The sequence below is a fragment of the Pyrus communis genome, chromosome 2, assembly GCF_041283825.1.
Source record: "Pyrus communis isolate YQ-2024b chromosome 2, ASM4128382v1, whole genome shotgun sequence".
Lineage (NCBI taxonomy): Eukaryota > Viridiplantae > Streptophyta > Magnoliopsida > Rosales > Rosaceae > Pyrus > Pyrus communis.
Genome location: NC_142566.1, coordinates 21,142,698 through 21,154,476, shown reverse-complemented (window position 1 = coordinate 21,154,476; position 11,779 = coordinate 21,142,698). Strand labels below are relative to the sequence as shown.

The following is an 11,779-nucleotide window of genomic DNA, read 5'->3' as shown; positions in this document are numbered from 1 at the left end:
TTGATTACCAAGTCAACTACTCTCTCAAAGATTCTCGGCATAATTCATTGTCATTCACAAATGGTTTTACATTCTCCCACTTGGATGTCAATGAGAACCCCTTAACGAGATAAATATATATGGTGATCACTTGAGTCCACTAAAGTATGCAATCATACATTTTAAGTAACTTGTCACTTTGAGACTAAATGCAGAACCAAGGAAAACAAGGCACACATTGGACAGTTCCTTGCACTCCATGATTACATGCACACTTAACTCAAAGCACTATGTTACTAACAAAGTCATGATATCAAGAGCTAATAGTCAAAACATTAGCTCACAATAGTCGAACTGAAAACCAGTACAAAAGTAGTTCACAAAAGAACTCAACAAGGTTGGTAACAAAATCCAACTTTTCTGTCAATTTAGAATATAATAAGAGAACAAGTAAAATACGACATATTGTTTACAAAATCAAGACCTCTTATTAAAACTTATGAACAAAATTTACTCTTAAAGTATCAGTCACTAACACTTCAAATTTTTAACACAAAAGGTCATCTCTTACTTCCACTGATCAACAGAGACAAAATTATATATAGATAAAGTATTATTACTCCCACTGATTAAGAGAGTAAAACAAAACTATGTAAATGTCTACAAAATGAAACAAATACCTTTCAAAAACTCCCATTTGCAAAACATTAGTCATGGGATATAAAACATAAAATTTGTGAGCTCAACATCTTTATTCTAGATATTTGTAGGGAAGTGACACTTGTGACTGAAAAACTATACAAAATCATTTGGTCAGTTTTGTTCATCTAACATTTGACAGAAATAGAAAACTTTAACTAAATGTTTTCTAATGCATCAAAAGCATATAATTCTAGAATCATCTTTGGACAGAAACTAATTATATTAGGTTTGCATAGCTAAAACATAAAATACAAGGGTAAACGTATATAGCTTCAACACTTTTGAGCAGATGAAGTATATACCATCTTGTCAATTCCATGCTTCACTATACATTGATTTATAGTTGTACTGAATAAGAAAACACTTTTGAGCAGATTAAATATTCATCAATAAAATATAAATCACAAGTCCAATTTCTTGAACAACATACAAGAATTAATAAGCAAAACACTTTTGAGCAGAATATACTCATTAACCCTTCTTGAATTTCCTACACGTTTAGTTGCATATATAACAAATAAAATATAAACAAGTATGATAATGTCCGTTGTATCTACCAAAACTATGACTATTAAAAACATGCAGAATTGATGAGTGCGAAGCCCATAATACATTATTTCTCCCACTTGGGCAAACACTCAAAATTGCAAGATTAAACACTGGAGAAAGTGGTTTTCATATAACAAAATATAGGCTAGTTGAATCAATAAACGTAGTGTAAGCTCTACCAAAATTTCAGAATTAATCATAATTTAAATAAAACCAATTTACAATCTTTAATATGCTCAAAACACGAAAATTTCTTAAATAAATTTGTTGAGTTACAAAATAGTTGGTTTGGACATAATAAACCAATCTATATGTAGCAAAATTAGGCTTATATAAGGAACAATATCTCAACATTATTAATCGATCTACAAGTGACAAGTGATTAGATAAACCAATGGCTACAAAATTTATTTTAGTGTATGAGATAAGACTCACATATGTTTAAAGATTAGGTCATAAATTAAAATGAAACCTAATAAGAGAATCCAAACTCAAAATTTATGTTTTAATTCTAAAACAAAGTCGATTAAAGTAAACACATAGATATCTCAACAACATCAATTTTTCAACAATAAATTTAATCCAATTTAGAACTTACAGAAAATTAAGGCAAAAGATTGGCAAATTTACCTACTCATTCTTGATTCTACAAGATTCGTCATGGAAGTCATCGAGTTGTGGAGGATCGAACAAACTCCAAATTGCATGATTGTTACACCTTTGGGCAGAAACTAATCATGCAAAGAAAATACCTGCATAGCTAGCCAAAACATAAAATACACAAAATACATATAAATTCAACAGCTTTGGCCAGATGAAAATATGTTAGAAGTACTTTATGATTTGCTATAATACTAATTTATAATTGGTGAGTGATTTCCTGAAATTCCCATTGGGACAAAAGTATTCACCTTATAAATTAGAATTCTGATTTTTCAAAATAATCTTTTCGAACAGTATTAAATAACCGTTTTGTTGGATATTCAATGATTCTCAAAAGATTAAATCAGACACAAGAGTATGTCGCTATTAAAATTGAACAATAGAGTTCTCGAAAGAGGAAGCATGATTATTCAGTTATTCGATGGAGAACAAAATGATCAATTAGTAAACTGATATCACTTTTCAATTTTTGTCTCAAAAGACAATGATCATCATAATCATAATTGATGACCAAAATATTGGTTTGCGCAAAACAAACCAATACATTCTTTTCAACCAAATTTAATCAATGTTGCTTAATAGAAATCATTAGTATTGAGAATTTGCACAAGATAAGAACAAATAGGATCAATTAAACATGTCAAATAGTTGATACCATTAGATGTGCACAAATCACTGAAAACAATATTTCAGAACATATGTAGTTTTCGAAATTCAAAAAACTTAGCAATACTACTTTAGTTTGCAAATTCACTCAAAATCAATTCTCGTTAGATTGCCATGAAAATTTTTAGGTATGCACTAGACATATATGGCTACTATTTCACAAAATTTCATGATTTTTAAAACTTTTAAGCGAGCCAAAATATGAATTCGAAAAGAGAGGTGCAGCAAATGCAGAAAATGTTCAGTACAGACCTGAGATTACAAATTCACCAAATATTCATTGTTCATCCGATATGCATGAAAATTTTCAGACATAAGGTAAACATACAAATCTGTTAATTCCCAAAATTTCATAATTTTTGAGAGATTAAAAGTGTACTAAAAGAAAATTAGAAATGGGATGTGCTGCAGAAACGCCAAAAATTCTGCAGTACATACCTGAGACTAAATAATTCACCAAAAATTCAATTTGTCTCCAATATGCATGAGAATCTCCAGAAATGAATTAGACATATACATTTATTGTCACCAAAAGTTCCATAATTTTTGCAATCTTAAAAGTGGGCTAAGAATAAAATCGAAATGGAATGTGCTGCAGTACAGTCTCGAGATTAAAAATTCACTAATGATTTATTTTCAAACCAATGCCCGTGAGAATTTTCAGATTTGAAATAAATATCTCAATGTATATCATACTAAAATTTCATGAATTTATCAATTACATAAATATATTAAAATAATATTACAAACACACTATTCTACAGAAGTCTGCAGAATTCCAGCAACATGGTATCACACTTCAAATTTTACCATAAATCCATTTCTTGTCCAAAAGACGTGAAAATTTTTGCATGTATAGAATTCATTATATAACATGACATGACATAATTTCATCAAAATTCGAGTTAGGAAAATTTATCAAATTATTGTTCTAGAGCTGTCAGATAAATATGCATTGATGAGAATTTGGCTAAACAATGACCACTCACTATATGTTTGCTACACAAAATGCAAATAGGTAACAAAAATTTCATTCTTTTGATGATTACAACAAGCAAGGCATCCCTTTTCACCATAAAAGAAAAAGATTTAGTCATTTAGACAACTTCGCTTAAATTCTACATCAGCAAAATATCCAAATTTGTTAACCATATGGAATTTCAATGCAAAAGCCACACTACCATCCTTTAATTCATCATTCCAAAAAATTATGGACCGGACTACAATGTTAAATCATGCAATAAATAAGCCAATGTAGTTAAAATATAAGTTTATATAGGCAAAAAATCTCAACATTACCCGTGCAATTCTTCTCTTCAATACAAGGGTAATAGATTCATGAATATGAAAATCCCAAAAAACATGTGAACAAGATACATATAACTCAAGCTTCTCAAGATTGAGAGATTTGGGACTTGAAAAGTTTTCTAAACCTTCTAAATTTCTGTAAAATTAGTTCATACATTCAACTAAGATATGAACTTGTGTGCCTACATACGACACATTTGTGCCATGGTATCCAAATCCAAATTTTAAAGTATGAAATCATATACCATGGCTCAACCAGGAAACTAGTATCCATAAGGTTAATTTCCATCACCTCAAAATAATATCACAAGATTGTAATAGAGAACTTACCAAATTTAAATTTAAAAATTTAAAACATAAGCAGAAGCATGAACTCTTAACTTAATCGATTTAGTTGGAACCAAAAGCTTAATTTCAATTCAACCAAATGAGATGGAGATTAAATTGCGAAGAACAATTTCATACCTTTCCGGAGAGAATTTGTAATGAAAAATGCCGAATAGAGCCAAAAGCCGCCGGAAAAATATTTGCGTCTCAAGCTTATGTTAATCAGTTGAACCTCTAACCAAGAACCATTGAGCAAACACTCACATGGTTCATCCAAAATAAAATCAATCATCAATTTATCTGTCAAGTCGTTTAGTGATAGATAAATGATATTGATTCCTAAAGTTTTACTTCATTTGTTGAAGTCTGGTACTCCTTCTACTTGATGCCATTCTGCAAGCATTTCAGTTTTGATGCGTGCGAAATATGCAGCAAGTTTACAACAAACTAATTCAGGATTGCGGAAGCATTTAACCAGGATCATTCAAGTGTTTTCACTACTCTGAATGTATGTACTTCTCTGCATAAATGTAACAAACACAACTCGAAGAATACCATGTAATTATTCATCATGCAATTGATTTTAAAAGAAATTGCAGATGAATTGGTCAGAGTATAGCGGAAGCATTAATTTAACCAGAATCAAATATATATACCTCAGTTCCTTTAGTAAAAATAAAGAACCCTAGCCACGTTGGGTGGCTCTGATACCACATGTAAGAATTACATAAGAATTAAGCTAACAATATCACCAACGCAGTGTTAGGATTACCAACATGAAAAAACAGATCAGTAACAACCAAATCATAGCATCACATTAGTCGCAAGGATGACTTACCTGATGGAGTCGCCATTGAATGAATAACAGAAGTAGTCTTCTACTTCCAATACCTCTTTATGAATTCTACTAGCGAAATAGGTTTGTAGTTTTGTGAGATTTCAACGGTATGGAAGCAGGGACTGCTTCTTGGTTATATAGCTAGGGTTTCAACCAATTCCACCCTATTAACGGAAAGGATATCCACCCTAATCTTTTCTAATCAATTAGAGTCCCATCATGACTCTTATACCTTGTATTCTCTTAATAAAAGGGCCATAAATTGATTGCAAGTAATTAGGACTCCAATATGTTTATTCCTTTAAGGCTCCAAGAATCATAAAAGATTTCATTAACTTGATTACCAAGTCAACTACTCTCTCAAAGATTCTCGGCATAATTCATTGTCATTCACAAATGGTTTTACAATAAAGTCTTGTAGTGATCCTCTACAACTCTTCTTATCTGTTTAAAATTTTCAACCCATTGCCCGTTACCATCTTTGAGCTTCATAATCTTGTTTTGCCTTCTCCTTTACACCGTGAATGGATGGAAAAAAGAAGTATTAGCATCTCCGTCTTGCAACCATTTAATTCTTGAGCGCTGCTGCCAATAACTCTTTTCTTGCCCCCATAAACTATCAAGCTGCATAGAAATGGAATGAATTTGATCAACATTTTCCTTCCAATTGAATAGAAGATTACCCAAATGCTGTATTAATTCTCCAATTTGTATGTTTCTCTGTCTAAACTTTCTTTTGCTCCATTCCTTTAACCTACTTCGACATAGATTGAGTTTCTTTTGCCATTTCACCAACCAGTCACCTTCAAACTCCTCATCCCAGCTTTTTTTAATAATCTCTCTGCATTCTTCTTCTTTAGTCCAATAGGCTTCAAACCTGCAACGACATTTACCTTTAACAATCTCTGGTTCGCAATTAACAATAAGCAGACAGTGATCCGAACCCATCACAAAACCATGTGTAACTGTTGTATTCAACCACCATTCCTGCCACTTCCCATTAATTAGACTTCTATCTAATATTTCCTCTCCAAGAAAATTTAGGTCACTTGAAACCCAAGTCCAACAATTCAGTCTTGTTCATAAAATTCTGTAGGTATCTGGGACGATTAAATCTCACTTTTCTTCCACCAGATTTTTCATCATCCCAAAGAATTTCATTGAAGTCTCTTCCACACATATGTCGACATATGCAACAAAATGTCCTCAGACGGCCGTTCAGTGGAGACTAAACTTCAAATTAAAAGTTCAATTGACTAGGGCTGAACATGTGGGTAATAAACCACGTAGTGCTACAATATTTGTTTGTAGGCTCCACATGCATGCATGTCACGCCAGCATTATAATATAAAATTAATAAAAAAAATAAATAAAAATGACTTCATTTAATAACTTTATTTAATAATAAGGACTAAAGAAAGAAAAGGAAAAGAAAAAAAAAACCAACCAAAGCACGTTCAAGGTGCACGACCATCTTTCTTTAGTTTCAGAAATAGTTAGTTTAAGAAATAACATCATATCCGTATTCAGTTCTATAAATAATTAATTGAAAAAGTAGTCAGTATTCATTTTAATAAATAGTGATAGCCCAGTGTTCAGTTTAAGAAATAGTGGTAGTACCCGTGTTCAGTTTCAAAAATAGCCAATTTAAAAATTAGTCGATGTTCATTTTAAGAAATAGTAAGGGTGCAAGTCATTTTTTTTAATTAATTTTTTATTATATTAAATTTTTTTCTTTTTTATTAAAATTAAAGTTTTTTTTTTTTTATGTTACGAAGGGGCCCAAAGCCCAAGCAAAAACGCTAAAGAAGGAAGACCATCAGCCCAAAAGGCTTACACAAATAACCCAAGTCCTAGCAACCCAAGAAATATTATCTAGATGTAAGCTAATGATTGAAGGAGGAGGGTCATCCAACATAACATAGCCCAAGTCCAAAGAAAAACTCAACTTTGCCAACTATCAACCACCATATCCCTTTCCCCATAAATATGACTTAAATCACGAGAACTTTAACGAAAAGCTTCCAGTATTGTACACTTTAACGCAAAACCACATTTTTACACTAAAAAGTCAATCCTAGTACTATTCACTTTATCTTTTATTTTGTCTTTATCGTTAAAACTCAAAGTTTTCAAGCCATTTTCATTAGTTTTTCATTAAATCACATTAATCAAATTGAGCAATCAAGTGATTATAGCCATATAACAAAGAAGCCAAGGGATGCAACTCATGCCTGGTTACACTAAAACAGCAGAGTCAATTTCCACAAGTATTCTCCTAGTACCCTTGTCCAAAGCCATTTTCAAACCTAAAAAGAGACCCCACAGTTCAGCTTCAAGGACTTCTCCTACTCCATATTAGCTGAAAAACTCACAATCCAAGAGCCCCCAATCCAAGAGCCCTGATGATCTCTGAGTACTCCTCAAAATTTAAGCTATTTTCATTAAATAAAATTATTAGATAATTTTTTGTACTAAAAAGTTTGAAGATGTCCTTTTTATTTAAACTCCCTAAAATTTAATGGAAGTTGATAGAAGGATGAAGATGATGTTCAACCATACTCCATCCTCTTCCACGTTCATTGACACATTGATACAAATTTTGAAGAATGAAAGACGAAAACGTCGTCTTGGGGACATCTAAATAGAGTAATGGCATTTCTTCCAAGATTTGCTAGTGACTACGTTTTGAGAAATTTTGGTTTCGCGAAATGTTCGGCAAACCAGAACCGATTCCCAGCACAAACGTTTGGCATGGTCTCGACTCTCAACCGTACACAACTGAACCCGTTCGGCAGCCAGCCAGGGCTAAGTAAAACAAAGGATAAAAGATTGATGAGGCATGTTGATTACTAATCAGTGCATGATCATCGCTTTACGACTCTAACCTTGACACCATTCTTGAAATTAAGAACAATGCCGTACTCAAGCGCCAGAGGCTTTTCCATGTTGGGAGAGTGTCGGAATACATACTTCCGGTATAAATGAATCAGCGAGAGTTTTAATTCTTGTAGTGAAAAATTCTGGCCAATGCATGCTCGAGGCCCGATTCCAAACGGTACAAAAGCATAAGGATGCCTTTGTTTCTCTTCGTTGCAATCTGGATCAAATCTCTCTGGCCTGAACGTGTCTGGTTCCGGAAAGTTGTTTGGATCTTTCGCTAAAACTCCGAGTGCTAGCCACACCCAAGTCCCCTGCTCCTCGAAAAAAATTAGTCCCATAAAGTTTGCGCTCATATCCACTTCACATGGGAAAAGTAGAACAATACCTTTGGTAGAAGATAGCCTCCTATTTCGACTTCTCTAGATGTTTCTCTTGCAACCAATGGTGAAACCAGGTAAAACCTCATTGCCTCTTTAATAACCTGCATTTGAAAAATCACTAGGAAGTCATGATTATCAAGTAAATAAAGCCCTTGGAATTTCAAAGATTTTACGAAAGTCTAAATTTATATGAAATTCGGAAGACATGCCTGTTCAATGTAAGGAAATTTGTGTTGAAGATCATGAGCAGTTGGCATCTGATCAGGAGGTCCAAATCCATCAATTTCCGCCAGCAACTTCCTTTCGACTTCTGGGTGTCCGGCTACCAAGTAGACAATGTGAATGATGTAGTAGCTGATCCAGCTAGGAGATGCTCATAAGTAACCGCACTAATGTAGTCTCGAGTGAAGACTTTCTTTGCAACAGTTTCCGATTCCCTTGCATTCATTATGAGTGACAAGAAGTCCTTTGAACCGCGTCCACTGTCTTTCATTCTTTTCACCACAATCTCATCAAGCCGGCCACTCAACTTCCGGTTTGTACGCTCAACTTTCCAGTCCATTGTCCCAGGAATTCTTTTCAAGACCTGCCTAAATGGCTCCTGGAGAATAGGGGCAAGTAATCCCAGTATGATTGAGAAGGAACCGGATAAGTCCATCTTAAGCTGAGTAGTGGAATAGATGTGTTGGTTAATAAAATCTGAGACTTGGTCATCATCGTTGTTGTCTTTGCTGTCAATCTTGTCAATTGATTCGTTGATGGATTCCGGTTTAGAGAGGCCAAAGTTGACTCCAATGCAGCTTGTCCTATTACATCAGTGGCCAACCTGAGGGAGAGGTTGGAAAAGGTAATATCTTCTGCTTTTTTGGAGGAGTCGAGCTTTTGAGTTGCAGACTCGATGAATGACTGCATTGTGGGCACAAGGCTGGCCAGGTGTGATGGCTGATACAACGATAATATAGTGTTTCGCATCATTGACCATCTTGCATCCCTGCAGGATATACGCTTGAATTCCATCAGATCATTCAATAAATTTGATGACTACTGTAACTGATAGATATTCTACACTATATTTCACTTTGCTCCTTTCAATACAATTTTTAAATTCTATGGTCATATCTAATTGCATCATGTATCGCACTTTAGCCCACCTGCCAGTTTTTGTCGTATGTTTTGGGATCATATAACGCAATTTAATTGACCATAGAATCTATGAACTGAATGGAAGGATCAAAGTTAAATAGGAGTATAAGTTTCATAACCACTGTCGTATATAGCCCGTACAACAAATACCTGGTGAAGAAGAGACCGTTCTGATGGAGTGGGGAAGCTGCGATGGGAGACGGAATGCTTCTGTTGATATCTTTGAATTTTTTTATTCCTACTTCTCTACAAAGCTCTGCATCTGCTACAATTATTAGTGGCTGTCTACCCATATGAAACCTGCCAAGATGTGTAGAATCAAAAACTTAATAGCTATGCTATGGCCATACGCACGCGCGACCAATTTTAACAAATTCAGAACTAAAGTGACATGCCTAAAATATACCATTTATTACGAGGTCATATATTTGCCAACCATTATCCAGTCGAACCATACATTTCAATCATATAACGTATAAGATTTTATGAAATTTCTTTGGGAAAAAATTGTAGAAAAGAAGACGTAATTTTTTGTCGCAAAGGAGATTACAAATGCAAATCTGCTATATATATATATATATATATATATATATATATATGTATACATGAAATATACATACGCATGTATACATACTAACCTGAAAATAGGGCCATATTGTTTGGCAAGAACTGAGAATACATCAGGACCATACTTTGCCAGCAAGGGAAGGTGTCCTAGCAAGGGGATAACTGGAGGGCCAGGTACCCTTCTCACCCTCCAGTACGGCCCATACAAGTAACTCAAAACTCCTACAAACATTGCCAACGCCGTGAAAAGGGTCGATGTTGATACCAGAAAACCATTGGTGAACAATAACTGCAGTTCCATGCTTGTTGCTGCCTATCAGTTTCTAAATCCTGATTACTCAAAGCGCTATGGTTGCTTAGTATTTGCTACTCTTCAAAAGATTCTTTGATGAACTCTTATAGAAGTATATGGTCCTTGTCGCTACAGATTGAAGATGCTATAACATTTAAGAAAATATTCTACTTGGCATAAGTACAAGTTTGGACTTATTCCGCATAACCCCAATGTTTAATTTATTGCACAAACATTTGGTCTTTTGTGGTTAATGTTTCCTTCCTCGTTTTGTATTTTAATTCATTTGTCTTTTTGTGGATGTGAATCTCTTATTTTAGGATGCCACAATAAATGTTGGAATTCTATCTAAATTTGTCTTCACAAATCAAGTGAAAATTTTCAATCATTCGTATATGATATATCTGCATGATAAACATGGGCGTATGTACATAGAGATTAAGGTGGCCCAGGATCATTTGGAATCCGAAAATATACATGTGAAGGTCTTCTAAGGACCTTCCGAATGTTTGGTACGAATGTCTTTGTGCCCACCAAATATTTAACGTAATGTCTGCTAGGCATATCTCAACAGGTTGCATCTACAATATTCGATAAATTATCTCGATATCACACATCAAATTGCTTGACATATGTCGATATTTGTTGCATGCACGCAACAAGGTTTGGCTGATAAAAACAAACCCATTAAGTGTTTGACGAAATACCTCAGTAAATAAATTGAAATTATTTTGCACACTTTGCATTATGTTTCTGTCTAAAAAAAACTTGTACTTTCACACTAAAACTCTCAAGATTCAAATTCTATACCCACCACTGATGATAGATTTATGTACTAGAACTTTCTTCAATAAAATATACATAAAAAAATTGAAAGGTTGCACCATTTTCAACCTAATTAAATATGTCTCAGTTTAATACTTATTCATTCATTCATTTTTACATATGAGTATTGAACCTAACCATGTATACATTAACTTAATACTGTCTTTTTACTATCAATGTGATTCTAAACAAATAATATATAAAAGCCTACAATCATTAGTGGCTGTCTACCCATCCAGCCAAGATGCGTAGAATCGGTAACTTAATAATGACCATACGCATGACCAACACCATGAAAAGAGTCGATGGTGATTACTCAAAGAGCTATGCTTGCTTAATATTTGCTACTCTTCAAAAGTATCTTCGATGAACTCTTACATAAGTATATGGTCCTTCTCGCCATAGATTGGAGATGCTACAACATTAAAAAAATATATATTCTATTAGCATAAGTGGAGGTTAGGAGATGCCCAAGGTTTAATTCTAATTGGTAATTAGCGAGCTACACATGAAGATATTAAAAACATGCCCTACTGCGCGAAGGTTAGCATCGCATGCATCCTAGCTAATTTCGATTGTTATATTCGACATAGAAAAGAGATCTCTGATAATGCAACCTTCCACCAATATTAAACTGATAGTGGCGCTTTCTTGCGT

General features: G+C 33.8%; 1 pseudogene across 1 annotated transcript; it reads right to left on the bottom strand.

Moving 5' to 3' along the window:
* Positions 1–7,535: 7,535 nt before the first annotated feature.
* Positions 7,536–10,312, bottom strand: LOC137746477 (cytochrome P450 711A1-like; annotated as a pseudogene). The gene is made up of 5 exons (XR_015952195.1): positions 10,077–10,312; positions 9,589–9,738; positions 8,505–9,286; positions 8,301–8,396; positions 7,536–8,226 (listed from the first exon to the last, which is right to left on the bottom strand). The product of XR_015952195.1 is annotated as a cytochrome P450 711A1-like (transcript).
* Positions 10,313–11,779: the final 1,467 nt, after the last annotated feature.